Source organism: Giraffa tippelskirchi, chromosome 8 (assembly GCF_054371585.1).
Source record: "Giraffa tippelskirchi isolate mGirTip1 chromosome 8, T2T-mGirTip1v1.2.pri, whole genome shotgun sequence".
Taxonomy (NCBI): Eukaryota; Metazoa; Chordata; class Mammalia; order Artiodactyla; family Giraffidae; genus Giraffa; species Giraffa tippelskirchi.
In genome coordinates, this window is record NC_137282.1 from 56,715,474 (window position 1) to 56,728,687 (window position 13,214).

At 41.8% G+C, this 13,214-nt stretch overlaps 1 long non-coding RNA gene across 1 annotated transcript; it reads right to left on the reverse strand.

Annotated features, from left to right (window-relative positions):
- Window positions 1–340: 340 nt before the first annotated feature.
- Window positions 341–4,693, reverse strand: LOC145517085 (uncharacterized). Its single transcript, XR_014061958.1, has 2 exons — window positions 3,993–4,693; window positions 341–2,667 (listed from the first exon to the last, which is right to left on the reverse strand). It is a non-coding gene; the product is annotated as an uncharacterized LOC145517085 (long non-coding RNA).
- Window positions 4,694–13,214: the final 8,521 nt, after the last annotated feature.

Sequence of the window (13,214 nt, forward strand, 5' to 3'; positions counted from 1 at the left end):
GCAGAATTGAGAGCCCGCAACCATCTGAGAATACTGACTCACCCCTCGCCATGGGAATGCAGCTTCAGTGCAAGCTCAGGTCCACCTCTGATGGGGGACAGCTACCTTCCACTTTGCTTAGCGCCATGGAGAAGGTGGTCAGAACCACATAAGCTGTTCCTGGACCTTCGCTGCAGAGGGACAAGGCCACCCCAGGCAGCGTTCACAGTAGGCTGACCTGGACGGCCACCGAGAGCTTTCCGACGTGAGGAAAGGTCAGAGGGGTCAGCACGCTTAGCCAGAGGAGCAGACATGGTGGAGACCTTTCACTGAATCCAAGTTTCTGGCCAATCATGACATAAAATGAGAACCTCTTTATTAAATATATGAAGGGACAAGGGGCAAAGCACAACAGCTACATGAAATTTCAGGGAGACAAATTTTCTCTCAACATAAGAAAGAACAGCATAAAAATTAGAGCTTCCTGATAATGCACTGCTTGTCTTTGGAAGCTTCTCTAAAACTCTGGGTGTTGAGTAAAGACCAAATTAGCCTTTGTAAATTAAACTATCTGGATGGTTTTGTGCTTTGCTTTCTCTTACTGAGGTCCTGTCTAGAGTTTTAAATCGAAACAACATATTTACACATTACGAATTTTCTTTCTAAATTAGATGGATAATTTAAGCTCTCTGGCATTGTCTTAAGTGAGCCATCATAATCAAACCTTAAATTAAAGGCATGTTCTTTAATAAATAACCACTAACAATGTTCAATTATCTTGTGCCACATTTGCATACTTTGTCAGAATAAAAACCATGCTATTCTCCACAGGACATTATGTTGAACAAATAGTTATCCATCACTTGGGAAGTGTAACTAAACAATAAACATGAGAGAGAAAGAGGAGAGAGAGAAGCTAACAAAAATAGATACCATAAACAACTCAAGAGCTCTTTGATTTTCCAAGTGACCATTTCATTAGGCAGTCATCATTTGAGATATTTTGATGCCAAAAAGTTAATTCACAAAAGATGTTTCCATATACAGACAAACATTTCTGTTTGGGTATATAGAGACTAACCTAGAGCCTAGCCTACTTTTTAAGAAGCTAAAATGACAGGCAAAGTAGAGAAAGGAAAGCAAATAGAGCACAGGTTCTATTCTGAAAAAAAAAAAAAATCTTACATCAAGGAAACCAGATGATACCACTCTAATGGCAGAGTGAAGAGGAACTGAAGAGCCTCTTGATGAGGGTGAAAGAGGAGAGTGAAAAAGCTGGCTTAAAACTGAAGATCATGGCATCTGGTTCCAGTACTTCATGGCAGATAGAAGGGGAAAAAGTGGAAGCAGTGACAGACTTTACTTTCTTGACTCCAGAATCGCTGCAGATGGTGACTGCAGCCATGAAATTAAAAGATGCTTGCTCCTTGGAAGGAAAGCTATGACAAACCTGTACGGTGTATTAAAAAGCAGAGACATCACTTTGCCAACAAAGGTCTGTATAGCCAAAGCTGTGGTTTTTCCAGTAGTCATGTACAGATGCGAGAGTTGGACCATAAAGAAGGCTGAGTGCCAAAGAATTGGTGCTTTCAAATTGTGGTGCTGGAGAAGACTCTTGAGAGTCCTTTGGAAGGCAAGAAGGTCAAACCAGTCAATTCTAAAGGAAATCAACCCTTAATATCGATTGGAAGGACTGATGCTGAAGTTCCAATCCTTAGGCTGCCTGATGCAAAGAGCCAACATATTGGAAAAGACCCTGATGCTGGAAAACACTGAAGACAGGAGGAGAAGGGGATGACAGAGGATGAAATGGTTAGATAGCATCATTCACTCAATGAATATGAATTTGAGCAAACTCTGGAAGATAGTGGAGGACAGTGAAGCCCGATGTGCTGCAATTCATGGGGTCACAAAGAGTTGGATAGGATTTAGCAACTGCACAGCAACAAATCAGGAAAACCGAAGCTAAAACCCCACCTGCTGGAGACGAGCTTGTTCCTTTTAGGTCCAAGTTGTCCAAGTTCTGGATAAACTTCTCCCCATGTGCATCAGTCTCCTAGGTCTGCTGGAACAAAGTACCCCAGACAGGAGCATACACAAGGAACATTTATCATCTCGCTATTCTGAAGGCTAGATGTCTGAGATCAAGGTGTCTGCAGGGTTGGTGTCTCCTGAGAATTCTGAGAGAGGATCTGTTCCAGGCCTCTCTCCTCTGTTTATAAAAGATCGTCTTCCTCCTGTGTCTCTTCATGCAGCCTTCCCTTCCTCCATGTCTCTGTCTCTGCGGCCAAATTTCCCCTTTTTGTGAGAGCATCAGTCATATTGGATTGGGCCAACCCCAGTAAACTCATTTTAACTTCATTCCCTCTGTAAAGTCCCCATCTCCAAATAAGGTCTGCAGGGGGTGAGGTCTGTTGGGCATGAGGATTCCAACAGACAGTAAGTCCCCTACATATGAACCTTCAAGTTGTGAACTTTCAAAGATGGGAACATGCAGTCCATCCACATGAGGAGTGAGTCATGTTGCAGCTGGCCCTGCATCTCCTGTCGCTGATGATCCTTCAGCTCTGCCATCTCCCACCTCCCCTCTCTCCTGAAGTCAGTCACTCTTCTTGGCTGTTCTCTCGATGCCAGCCCCTGGGTACCAACTGTTGAACTATACTCTATTGTACTTTCCAAGGTACTGTACTGTAAGATTAAATTAAAAAAAAAAAATTTATGTGTTATTTGTGTGAAAAGTATTATAAACTTATTACAGTATAGTGTTATATAGCCAGGGCTTCCCAGGTGGCTCAGTGGGAATGAACTTGCCTGCCGATGCAGGAAACGCAGGATATGTGCATATGATCCCTGGATCGGGAAGATCCCCTGGACTAGGAAATGGCACCCCACTCTAGTGTTCTTGCCTGGGAAGTCCCATGGGCAGAGGAGACTGGTGGACCACAGTCTGTGGCGTTGTAAAGAGTAGGACACGACTAGGCAACTGAGCACACGTGCACACACTATATAGCCAGTTGGGTTAGTTGGGTACTGAGGCTCACTTAGTTGGACTCATAATTGGACTAAGAATGTGCTCTGAGAATAGAGCTCATTAGTATGTAGAGGCCTTACTGCGTATCTCTTTGGTGGGAACACAATTCAACCCATAATATCATCCCTGGAAGATGAAAGTCTTCACTTCCTGTCTCAGGATTCTTATTAGCAAGGTAGGGCCTCTATTTTCACTCAGAGCAGCTCGTCCCCATGCTTGCTAGACAAATAATTAGGCTGGACAATGGAAAGCTGCTTCCTGAGACTCCAAGAATCTTTTCATTATATCTCTGGCATTTGTGATTGATTTATCAGAAAAAGAATAGTTTCAAAGACATCACTAAAGCAAACATGTCTTTGATCCTCTGGGGAAGACAGGTGTTCTCAATGCACTAAAGTCACAGGGTTAGAACTCGTGGTCCTCAAAGCCCAGTGCGCTCCTGTCAAACGCGCTGACTACCCTCAGTCACTATAAAATCCTCACTAAATGCAGACCATGCAGCACTGAGGATTGGAGCTCGAGGTTTCTTAGCTCCAACGGATGGAGAGCTGCCAGCAACCGGCTCTGAACAGAATGTGCCCCTGAGGATCAGTGTGGGTCTTCTCAAGTGATGGGACTCGTTAGGAACTGTCTGTGCTCATTATGGTTCATGTCAAAGGGAGCAGGAACCCAGCCACCCAGAGGCCACAAGGAGGCCTGCGAAGGCATGGATCTCAGATCAGGAGGAGGCTGTAACTCTGGCTTTGTTCCCACTCATCAAACACAAGCTCTTTGCACAGGCACTTCCATTTGTCAGATACTGAAACAGGGAAATCGCCCTTTCAGAGCATTCACAAGGAGAATCATGTTGTAGGGGTTTTTTTTGGGGGGGGGGTTGTTTTTTGACTTTTATTGTGTTTTGAGATCAAGTTTTCATTATCATTATCGTATTAGCTCTTCAGAAAAACATTTAAGGAAAATACAGGTATCTTAAAAATCGTACCAAGGACTCCTCTGGTGGCCCAGTGGTTAAGACGCTGCCTTCCAATGCAGGAGGTGTTGGTGCGATGCCTGGTCAGGGAAATAAAGATCCCACATGCCTCACAGGTGAAAAAAACCAAAGCAGAAGTAATATCATAACAATTTCAATAAAGACTTTAAAATGGTTCACATCAAAGAAATCCTTAAATATTAAAAAAAATTTTTTTTTAATATTTTAAATCTTACCAGAGCTTCTTTTGGAGCAGGGCATGACAACCCATTCCTGTATTCCTGCCTAAAGAACCCATGGACATGGGAGTCTGGTGGGCTACGGTCCATGGGGGTCGCAAAGAGTCGGACACGACTGAAGCAACTCGGCACAGAGCTTCTTTCACAGTATTAAGGGCTTGAGAATCAGGCAGTGTTGTGGGTTGAACTGTGTCCCCAACCAAAAAAAAAAAAGGATATATAGTGACCATTTTAGCCCCTGGTTATGTGGTCTTATTTGGAAATAAGGTCTCTGCAGATGTCATCAAGTTAAGATGAGCAAACCTGGATTAAGATGGGTCCTACCCCAAGGACTGGCATCCTTCTACGATAAGGAAATGTGGACACAGTCATATAGGGAGAGGTGAGTGCCACGTGAACACACACAGGGAAGACATCATCACAGGACACCAGAGACAGAGGCTGTAGTGATGAGCCTAAAAGACAAAGAATCCCAAGGATTTCCAACAACTAGCAGAAGCTAGGAAGATACATGAAAACCCTAGAACCTTCAGAGAGTTGTTGCTTTGCCAACAACTTGATTTTGGACTTCTAACTTCCAGAACTCTGAGAGAGTAAGTTTCCATCATTTTAAGCTGCTTATTTTTGTAGTTTGCTATGACAGTCCTAGGAAATTAGTCAAGGAACTAAGATTCATTCCAAACATTTCACATACTCCTCCTCTATGCTGAGTCTGTAGGAGATAGCATGGTACATCAAGTATGACTCTTTTCTTGAAAACTTCATAATTTGATTGGGGAAATAATGCATAAATAACTACCATGCAGATAGAAAGTCACCCTGCCTGTTAAAATAAGTTTATCATTGGAGTTTCACCTCTCACCTAAAATGAAATAGATTCAAGCCTTCTCCTTGACTCCCTCTCCCCATGTGTCTCAGATTAAAGATTTGTGGGGTCTGTGTCTTCTATTTGTGGTGTCTTCCCAGCTGGTTCAGTGGTAAAGCATCCACCTGCCAATGCAGGAGATGCAGGACTCACGGGTTTGATCTCTGGATGGAGAAGATTAAATGAATTAGATTTTAGTAACTGTCAAGGGCCAGGGTAGAGGGTGTGGGGAAGATGAAGACTTACTACTTAATAGAGACAGAGTTTCAGTTTAGGAAGGTGAAAATTTTGGGAGCTGGATGATGGTGAGAGCTGCACAAAATGCACTTAGTACCACAGAACTGTACACTTGTATATGGTTAAAACTGTGTGTTATACTATGTGACTTTTGCCACAACAAAAAAACATTTTAAAATGATTTAAATAAATTAAATATATTAATTTACATATTTTATATAAATTTATATTTGTGTATATAATTTATTTAAAATTTATATAAAAATAAATTAAAATTTTATATCATTGGTTGCTTTATGATTCTATCATTCAAGCTATGGTTAACATTTCCATAACAAATTTTTTAAAAGGAAGAAAATGTTTCAAAATTAGAAATGTTCTAAATAAGGAATTTTTATTCTTGCTACCAAATCTATACACAGGCAGATTTTTGTGGGCCCCTTTTAACAACCTCTTGTGGCCTAAAGAGGCTCTGTCCCAGCCCTCCATATCCCCAGGTATCTCCTTCCAGAGGTTCCACTCTCAGTGCTGGACAGATGGTTGTCCATTCATTATGCTTCTGCGGCCTTCATCATCTCTTTCTAAGCAAGAGAATGTGTTTCCTGTTTTTGCTTCTGTGGTGTGAAAGCACCATTTGAATAATAGCATTGTATTCTAAGACACTGTAAGTATTATATTATCTTTTTGTAAAAGACAACGCTCATAGTCATCAATCTTCCTTCACATTTCGGCCATGGGAAATGGAATTCTGCCTCCTCTATTGACCCATTTACCCTCAAAGCGTCTTATAACATCCCTTCCCAGGCTCATTAACTCTGACTTGGCCCATTTTGTGACACCCTTCATTAACCCGTCTCTGGAAGACGAGATGTCCTGTGCCTTGGTGACAGCAGGGCTGTCTTTTTAAGCCGCTCACTGAACAATCATCAAGCAGTTTGCTAAATCCATTCTGAGATCTTCTGCTTTCTTCTTCCCCTTCCCTTTCACTGCTGTTTTTGGTGTTTTTTTTTTGCTTTGGGGTAAGAATATAGCATGTGCTTACTTTATTAATTAATTTATTTCCATTGGAGGTTAACTGCTTTACAATACTGTGTTGGTTTCTGCCATAAATCAACAAGAATCTGCCATAGGTATACATATGTCCCCTCCCTCTCGAACCTCCCTCCCACCTCCCACCACATCCCTGTCCCTCTAAGTTGTCACAGAGCAGCAGGTTTGCGCTCCCTGCATCATACGACAAATTCCCACTGTCCTTCTGTTTCCACATGGAAATGTATTTGTTTCAGTGTCACTCTCTCAATTCGTCCCGCCCACTCCTTCCCCCACTGTGTCCATGAGTCTGCTCTCTACGCTTGCATCTCCATTGCTGCTCTACAGATATCTTCATCCACTCCATCTTTCTAGATTCCATGTAGATGCATTCAAATACAATATTTGTTTTTCCCTTGCTGACTTATTTCACTCTCTAAAATGGGCTCTAGGTTCACCCACCTCATTAGAACTGACTCAAATGCCTCACACTGGTCAGAATGGCCATCATCAAAAAATCTACAAACAATAAATGCTGGAGAGGGTGTGGAGAAAAGGCAACCCTCTTGTCTTGCACTGTTGGTGGGAATGTAAATTGATACAGCCATTATGGATAATAGTATGGGGATTCTTTTAAAAACTAGGAATAACACTACCGTATGACCCAACAATCCCACTACTGAGCATTTACCCTAAGGAAACAATTACTGAAAAAGACACATGTACTCCAGTGTTCAGCACAGTGATTTACAATAGCTAGGACATGGGAGCTATTAAATATATGTCTAATATATGCTATAATTAAAAATATGTCTAATACGCTAGACAGCATATTAAAAAGCAGAGACATTACTTTGTCAACAAAGGTCCGTCTAGTCAAGGCTATGGTTTTTCCAGTAGTCATGTATGGACGTGAGAGTTGGACTATAAAGAAAGCTGAGCACCAAAGAATCGATGCTTTTGAACTGTGGTGTTGGAGAAGACTCTTGAGAGTCCCTTGGACTGCAAGGAGATCCAACCAGTCCATCCTAAAGGAGATCAGTCCTGGGTGTTCACTGGAAGGACTGATGTTGAAGTAGAAACTCCAATCCTTTGGCTACCTGATGTGAAGAATTGACTCATTTGAAAAGACCCTGATGCTGGGAAAGGTTGAGGGCAAGAGGAGAAGGGGACGACAGAGGATGAGATGGTTGGATGGCATCACCGATTCAATGGACATGGGTTTGGGTAAACTCTTGGAGTTGGTGATGGACAGGGAGGCCTGGCGTGCTGCAGTTCATGGGGTCACAAAGAGTTGGACATGACTGAGTGACTGAACTGAGAACGTGGAAGCAACCTAGATGTCCACTGACAGATGAATAGATAGAGGAATTGTGGTACATATACACAAAGGAATATTATTCAGCCACTTCTGCCTTTTGCATGTGATAGCTTCTCTCATGCCAGGATAGCCTATACCCAGTTATGATATGGATTTTCCTGGAGGCTCAGATGGTAAAGAATCTGCCTGCAATGCGCGAGACCCAGGTTTGATCCCTGGGTTAGGAATATCCCCTGGAGGTGAGCATTGCAACCCACTCCAGTATTCTTGCCTGGAGAATTCCATGAACAGAGGAGCCTGGTGGGCTACAGTTCATGGGGTCGCAAAGAGTCAGACATGGCTGAGCAACTAAGCACAGCACAGTTGTGACATAAATCAGCAGCCCCAGGTTCCCGCCTCCTCAGTGCATTGGTCTTCTCAGAGCAGTCATCTCAGGAGGTGAAGAAGCTTCCTGGGTTTTCTGAGATCTGTTCATCTCCTTGCAGGTCACAGGCCCCCAAAATTTCATCTCTACCTAACCTGGTTTTTTCATCTTTCTTCAACTGTAGCTAAGTAAAAAGGCTGCTCTAGAGACAAAAATAGTGACCAGAACCAGCAATCGAACTTGGCCAAATCACGTTCTTGATTTCCACTTAACCAAGTCATGTTCTTTCTTCAGTTTTCCATGTTTCCCAGCTGTGGTGGGGGTGGGGGTGTAACTGTTAGGTAGTTAAAATAGGAAAAAGGAGTCCAGAATGGTGGTGGCTAAAAGACAAGGAAGGGAAAAGCCCGCAAAAATAGAACAAAGGAAGGTCCAAGGACTGGAGTGAGGACCTCAGGTAAAACAAACAGCACTCCTGTCTAGCCCAATTTACAGAGGGCAGGCCCAGGGGGAGGAGAAAAAAACATATAAAAAGAGGAGCCAAAACTGGGCCAGGGGCCTCTCTTCTCTTCATGTCTTTTGAGTTGGCATGACCTCACGCCTCGAGGACATATTTTCCTTTACTTTCTAATTAAAACTGAGCTGTAACACTGGTTCGTCCAAGGGCTATAACACTGGTCCATCTGTCTCTTCAAATTTTGTTCCAACGAGACAAAACCGAGGAAATTACACACTCTCCTGACATAACCAATACCTGATGTGTAATATGACTATATCGTGACTCACGAAGGGGGGAGGGAATCTCACTGAGAGAGGACAGTGATTCACAGCTGGACAGGAGGCCCCCTCTGTATCAAACAGCCTCTCACATTTCCACTTCTGGCAAGAGCTCACCCTGCATTTGAGTATCTTAATATTCATTTCAAAAGATTTCCACTAAAAAGCACTATTAAAGTCCCATTGACCAGCCCCCCATTCCCACCTCCTTCACCATGGGCTGCTACGTGCTCACCACAAAGCAGGCAAACAATCTCACATCCCCATCAATGTGAATCCACCCAGTCCCTCTTCTGGAATTTAATGTCTTTCCAGCAAACAAAGTCACTTGTGTCTCCATAACTTCAGCCAACATTATAGCTCATCCGTCAACCTGAAATTGACTGCAGCGAGAATTTCATTTGGAGCCAGAGGGCTTTATTTTAAAGGTGTAAAAAATGTAAACACATTGGCTTAAATGCAGAGGCAGGAAGAAAATATATACAGCGATATTGTCAGAAGCACTTAAATAGAAAGATGCAGTCTTCCCAACCGTAAAAATATTACTGATTATATTAATAGGAGGACTTGACACAAATGAGTTGTTGGATTTATTCCGCATCTTACTCGCTGCACCTGGGGACATTCGAGGCCGCTGTAAAATGTCTCTTCTGGTCAGAGCAGGGACATGAGTCCCAGGCTCCCCACCCCCACTATGAGAAGGCAGACGAGCCGGTTCTGAATCCATGGGAAGGGCAGTTGGTGTCTGGACTTGCACAGCTGAGCACATCTGCACCTCTCTGTCCCCCCACCTCGTGTCTGCATGTCTAGAAGCCAAGTTATCGCTGAGACTGATACCGAGCGGGGCCCTGTGGAACTCCTGGGCTCAAAGCTTCTCTGTGTTCCCCATTTCTTTGATTACAGGAAATACCCTTCATTCAGCTTCTGTGACCTTTCCTGAGTTCTAACCGGGCAAATTCAAGCAGTTGTTAATTAGGGAAGGGAGGGGAGACCTAACTAATTAGGAAGACCAAGGAGAAATAGTCAAGACAAACAACAGTGCAGCCTCTGGGCAGGGTACTTGTTCCCCATTAATACACACATCAATATCTTTGAACAGCTTTGCAGATACTGAAACCCCTCCAGGTGGGAGAAGCTAACATTAACAATGGTATGCTGCCCACAAGCACAGAGGCCCCAGACTGATTAGAACCTGATTGATGATGCTGAATTCTATTTACCTTACCCCCAGCTAATCAGAAGAATGTCCATGGGCCAATCACGCCCTCTTTAAACCATTGCTATAAAACTCCACACCACCTCCTCCAGACAGGGAAATGACATGGTTTTGTCCTTAGCCCACTGTGTCCCCTTTGGCTGGCAAAGCAATAAAGCTATTCTTTGCTACTTCACCCAAAGCTTTTGTCTCTGAGATTTAATTCAGTGTTGGGGTACAGAGGCCAGGTTCAGCTTCAACACCACAAATCATACAATGACAATGAGGCTCCAAACCAAACTGAGACGGTTCATGTTTAAGTAGTTTTTTGAACATCCCCATTCAGGTACTGTGTAAACACTGCTTAATCATGTCTTGTCCTTTCACCATTACATCTCCACTATGATTTACTTTCCCATTCCTGCTGCATATCATGCTGAGAATTTCTAAATTCTCTAAGGAATTTATCCTGAGTCAGGTAAGATGCATGATAATATAAATATTTACATATGTCTGATTCATGCTGATGTCTGGTAGAAATGAACACATTTCTGTAAAGCAATTATCCTTCAATTAAAAATAAATAAATTTTTCAATATGTAAAAAAAGTATATTACATATATGCAATATATATTATATCATGTAAATATATGATACAAAATATGCATATATATGTCCATTTTCATATTACTGAATTTTGACATGAAATAAACTTATAAGAGAACAGCTGAGCAAATCAGCTCTGTTAATGCTGTCTTCTTGCCATTCTATTAGATTGGGAAAATTTTTTGGAGAACAGAAACAGGGGTGACAAGAATCTGGGAACTGTGGCCACAGGAAGTCTTTCATTTATTATTTAATATTTATTATACTTGTACTGAAGCTTGCTGTTCGTAAAGTTTTTAAATAAAAAGTAGACAGTAAAATAAGGCAATAAAAAATGGACAAAATTTAAGTAAGAACAAATGCTAATCTGTTCAGATATAAGGAGACATGTTTATGAAAAAATATAAAGTTGACTGTGTATTTGGTGGACAGTGAGTGGCAATGCAATGGGTTGTTAGAACCTGCCCACAATGCAGGAGACCCAGGTTCAATCCCTGGGTCAGGAAGATCCCCTGGAGAAGGGAATGGCAACCCACTCCAGTATTCTTGCCTAGAGAATCCCATGGACAGAGGAGTCTGGTGGATTACAGCCCATGGAGTTCCAGAGAGTTGGACATGACTGAAATGACTTAGCACACACATATAGAGATTATTTCTCATATTCTTTTCCATTATGATTTATTACAGAATATTGAATATACTTCCCTGTTTTGTTTCTTTCATCCTCTGACTTCCCACAATTTCAGTGTTTGAGCCAGAAGATGTTACATGACTGGTTCTTCATGCACCCTCTGTCAAGGGGTGATAATGTTTCTTAACAGCTTCTTGCAGAAGTTGTGAGGATTAATGATACATCATATCTGGCTTTGTGCTCCTGGGAAAAAATGGTATCAAAATGCAAGACTCACCCTCTCATATCTTGTTGTTGTTCAATCACTCATTCATATACAACTCTTTGTGACCCCATGGACTGCATCATACCAGGTTTTGATGTCCTTCATCATCTCCCAGAGCTTGCTCAAACTCATGTCCATTGAGTCGGTGATGCCATCCAACCATCTTGTCCTTTGTTATCCCCTTCTCCTCCTGCCTTCAATCTTTCCCAGCATCAGGGTCTTTTCCAATGAATTGGCTCTTTGCATTAAGTGGCTAAAATATTGGAGCTTCAGCATCAGTCCTTCCAATGAATACTCAGGACTGATTTCCTTTAGGACACACTGGTTGGATTCCTTGCAGTCCAAGGGATTTTCAAGAGTCTTCTCCAATGCTACAATTCAAAAGCATCAATTCTTCAGTGCTCAGCTTTCTTTATGGCCCAACCCTCACATCCATACATGACTACTGGAAAAACCATAGCTTTGACTAGATGGACCTTTATCAGCAAAGTAATGTCTCTGCTTTTTCATATGCTGTCTAGGTTTGTCATAGCTTTTCTTCCAAGGAGCAAGCATCATTTAATTTCATGGCTGCAATCACTGTCCTCAGTGATTTTGGAGCCCAAGAAAATAAACTCTGTCACTGTTTCCATTGTTTCCCCATCTATTTGCCATGAGGTGATGGGACCAGATGCCATGATCTTTGAATGTTGAGTTTTAAGTCATGTTTTTCACTTTCCTCTTTCATCTTCAGGGGGCTCTTGTATCCTGCAAGGAAATAAATGCTGAAATAAAAATATTTTCCTTTTAAATGAGTAGAAAGTTTTGCTGCTCATTTGGGCAGAAGTTCCAGCATGTGGGATCTCAGTTGCCTGACCTGGAATCAAACCCACGCCCCTTGCATTGGAAGCGTAGAGTCTTAATCACTGTACCGCCAGGGAAGTCCCACCAGGTCCTAACTTATAACATCCTGTGACTCAATAACTTTCATGTTAGTGAAGAAGCACTTGTTTCGATTCTCATACTGAAGTTCCTAACTGTTCTCCTCTGATACCTTGGAAGTAATTGTTATTTAAATTCATCACCAATACTGGGAAATCTAGAAATCATGCTGAGCACTAAGTAAACATATTTTTATATCTGAAGCTGATAGCTCTCATGTAATTCTATTTTAAAGTTAGAAACCCAATGCCAAGGTGAATGTGAGATCAAGCATTAAGTCCTCTGCATTATGATGTGATGTCCATTATATAATTTCCATTACATAATATCTCCTGTATCTTTTTGTACAAATGATCTTTTTCTCTTGCCTCTTTCATATCTGAACTGCTCCAGTTATGTAATTGGCCATTTTTTCATATGCTTTTCATTCCAATTATAATATATTTCAGCTATGAAAGCATTTTACATAATTTATTTCATGGCTTTACACTAATACAAAAGAATTTGGCATAAATTAGGGTTGTAGAATCTTGCCAACAGAATCAGATGTTAACCTACTGAATCCAAACTAGTGTAACTCTTCATAGTTAAAATGTGCTTTTGTTGTTGGTTCATTTACTTAGTGCAACTCCATTAAATGGATAATTTTACATCAGTCCTGCTGCCTTTACTCAAATCAATACTCCTTTCTCCATCTACTATGAATTCTTATTAGCAAAGCAATTGGGCCATTACCAAGTACACAGTTAACAATAATTTACCCATTGAAACAGCTCCTATTTTCCCC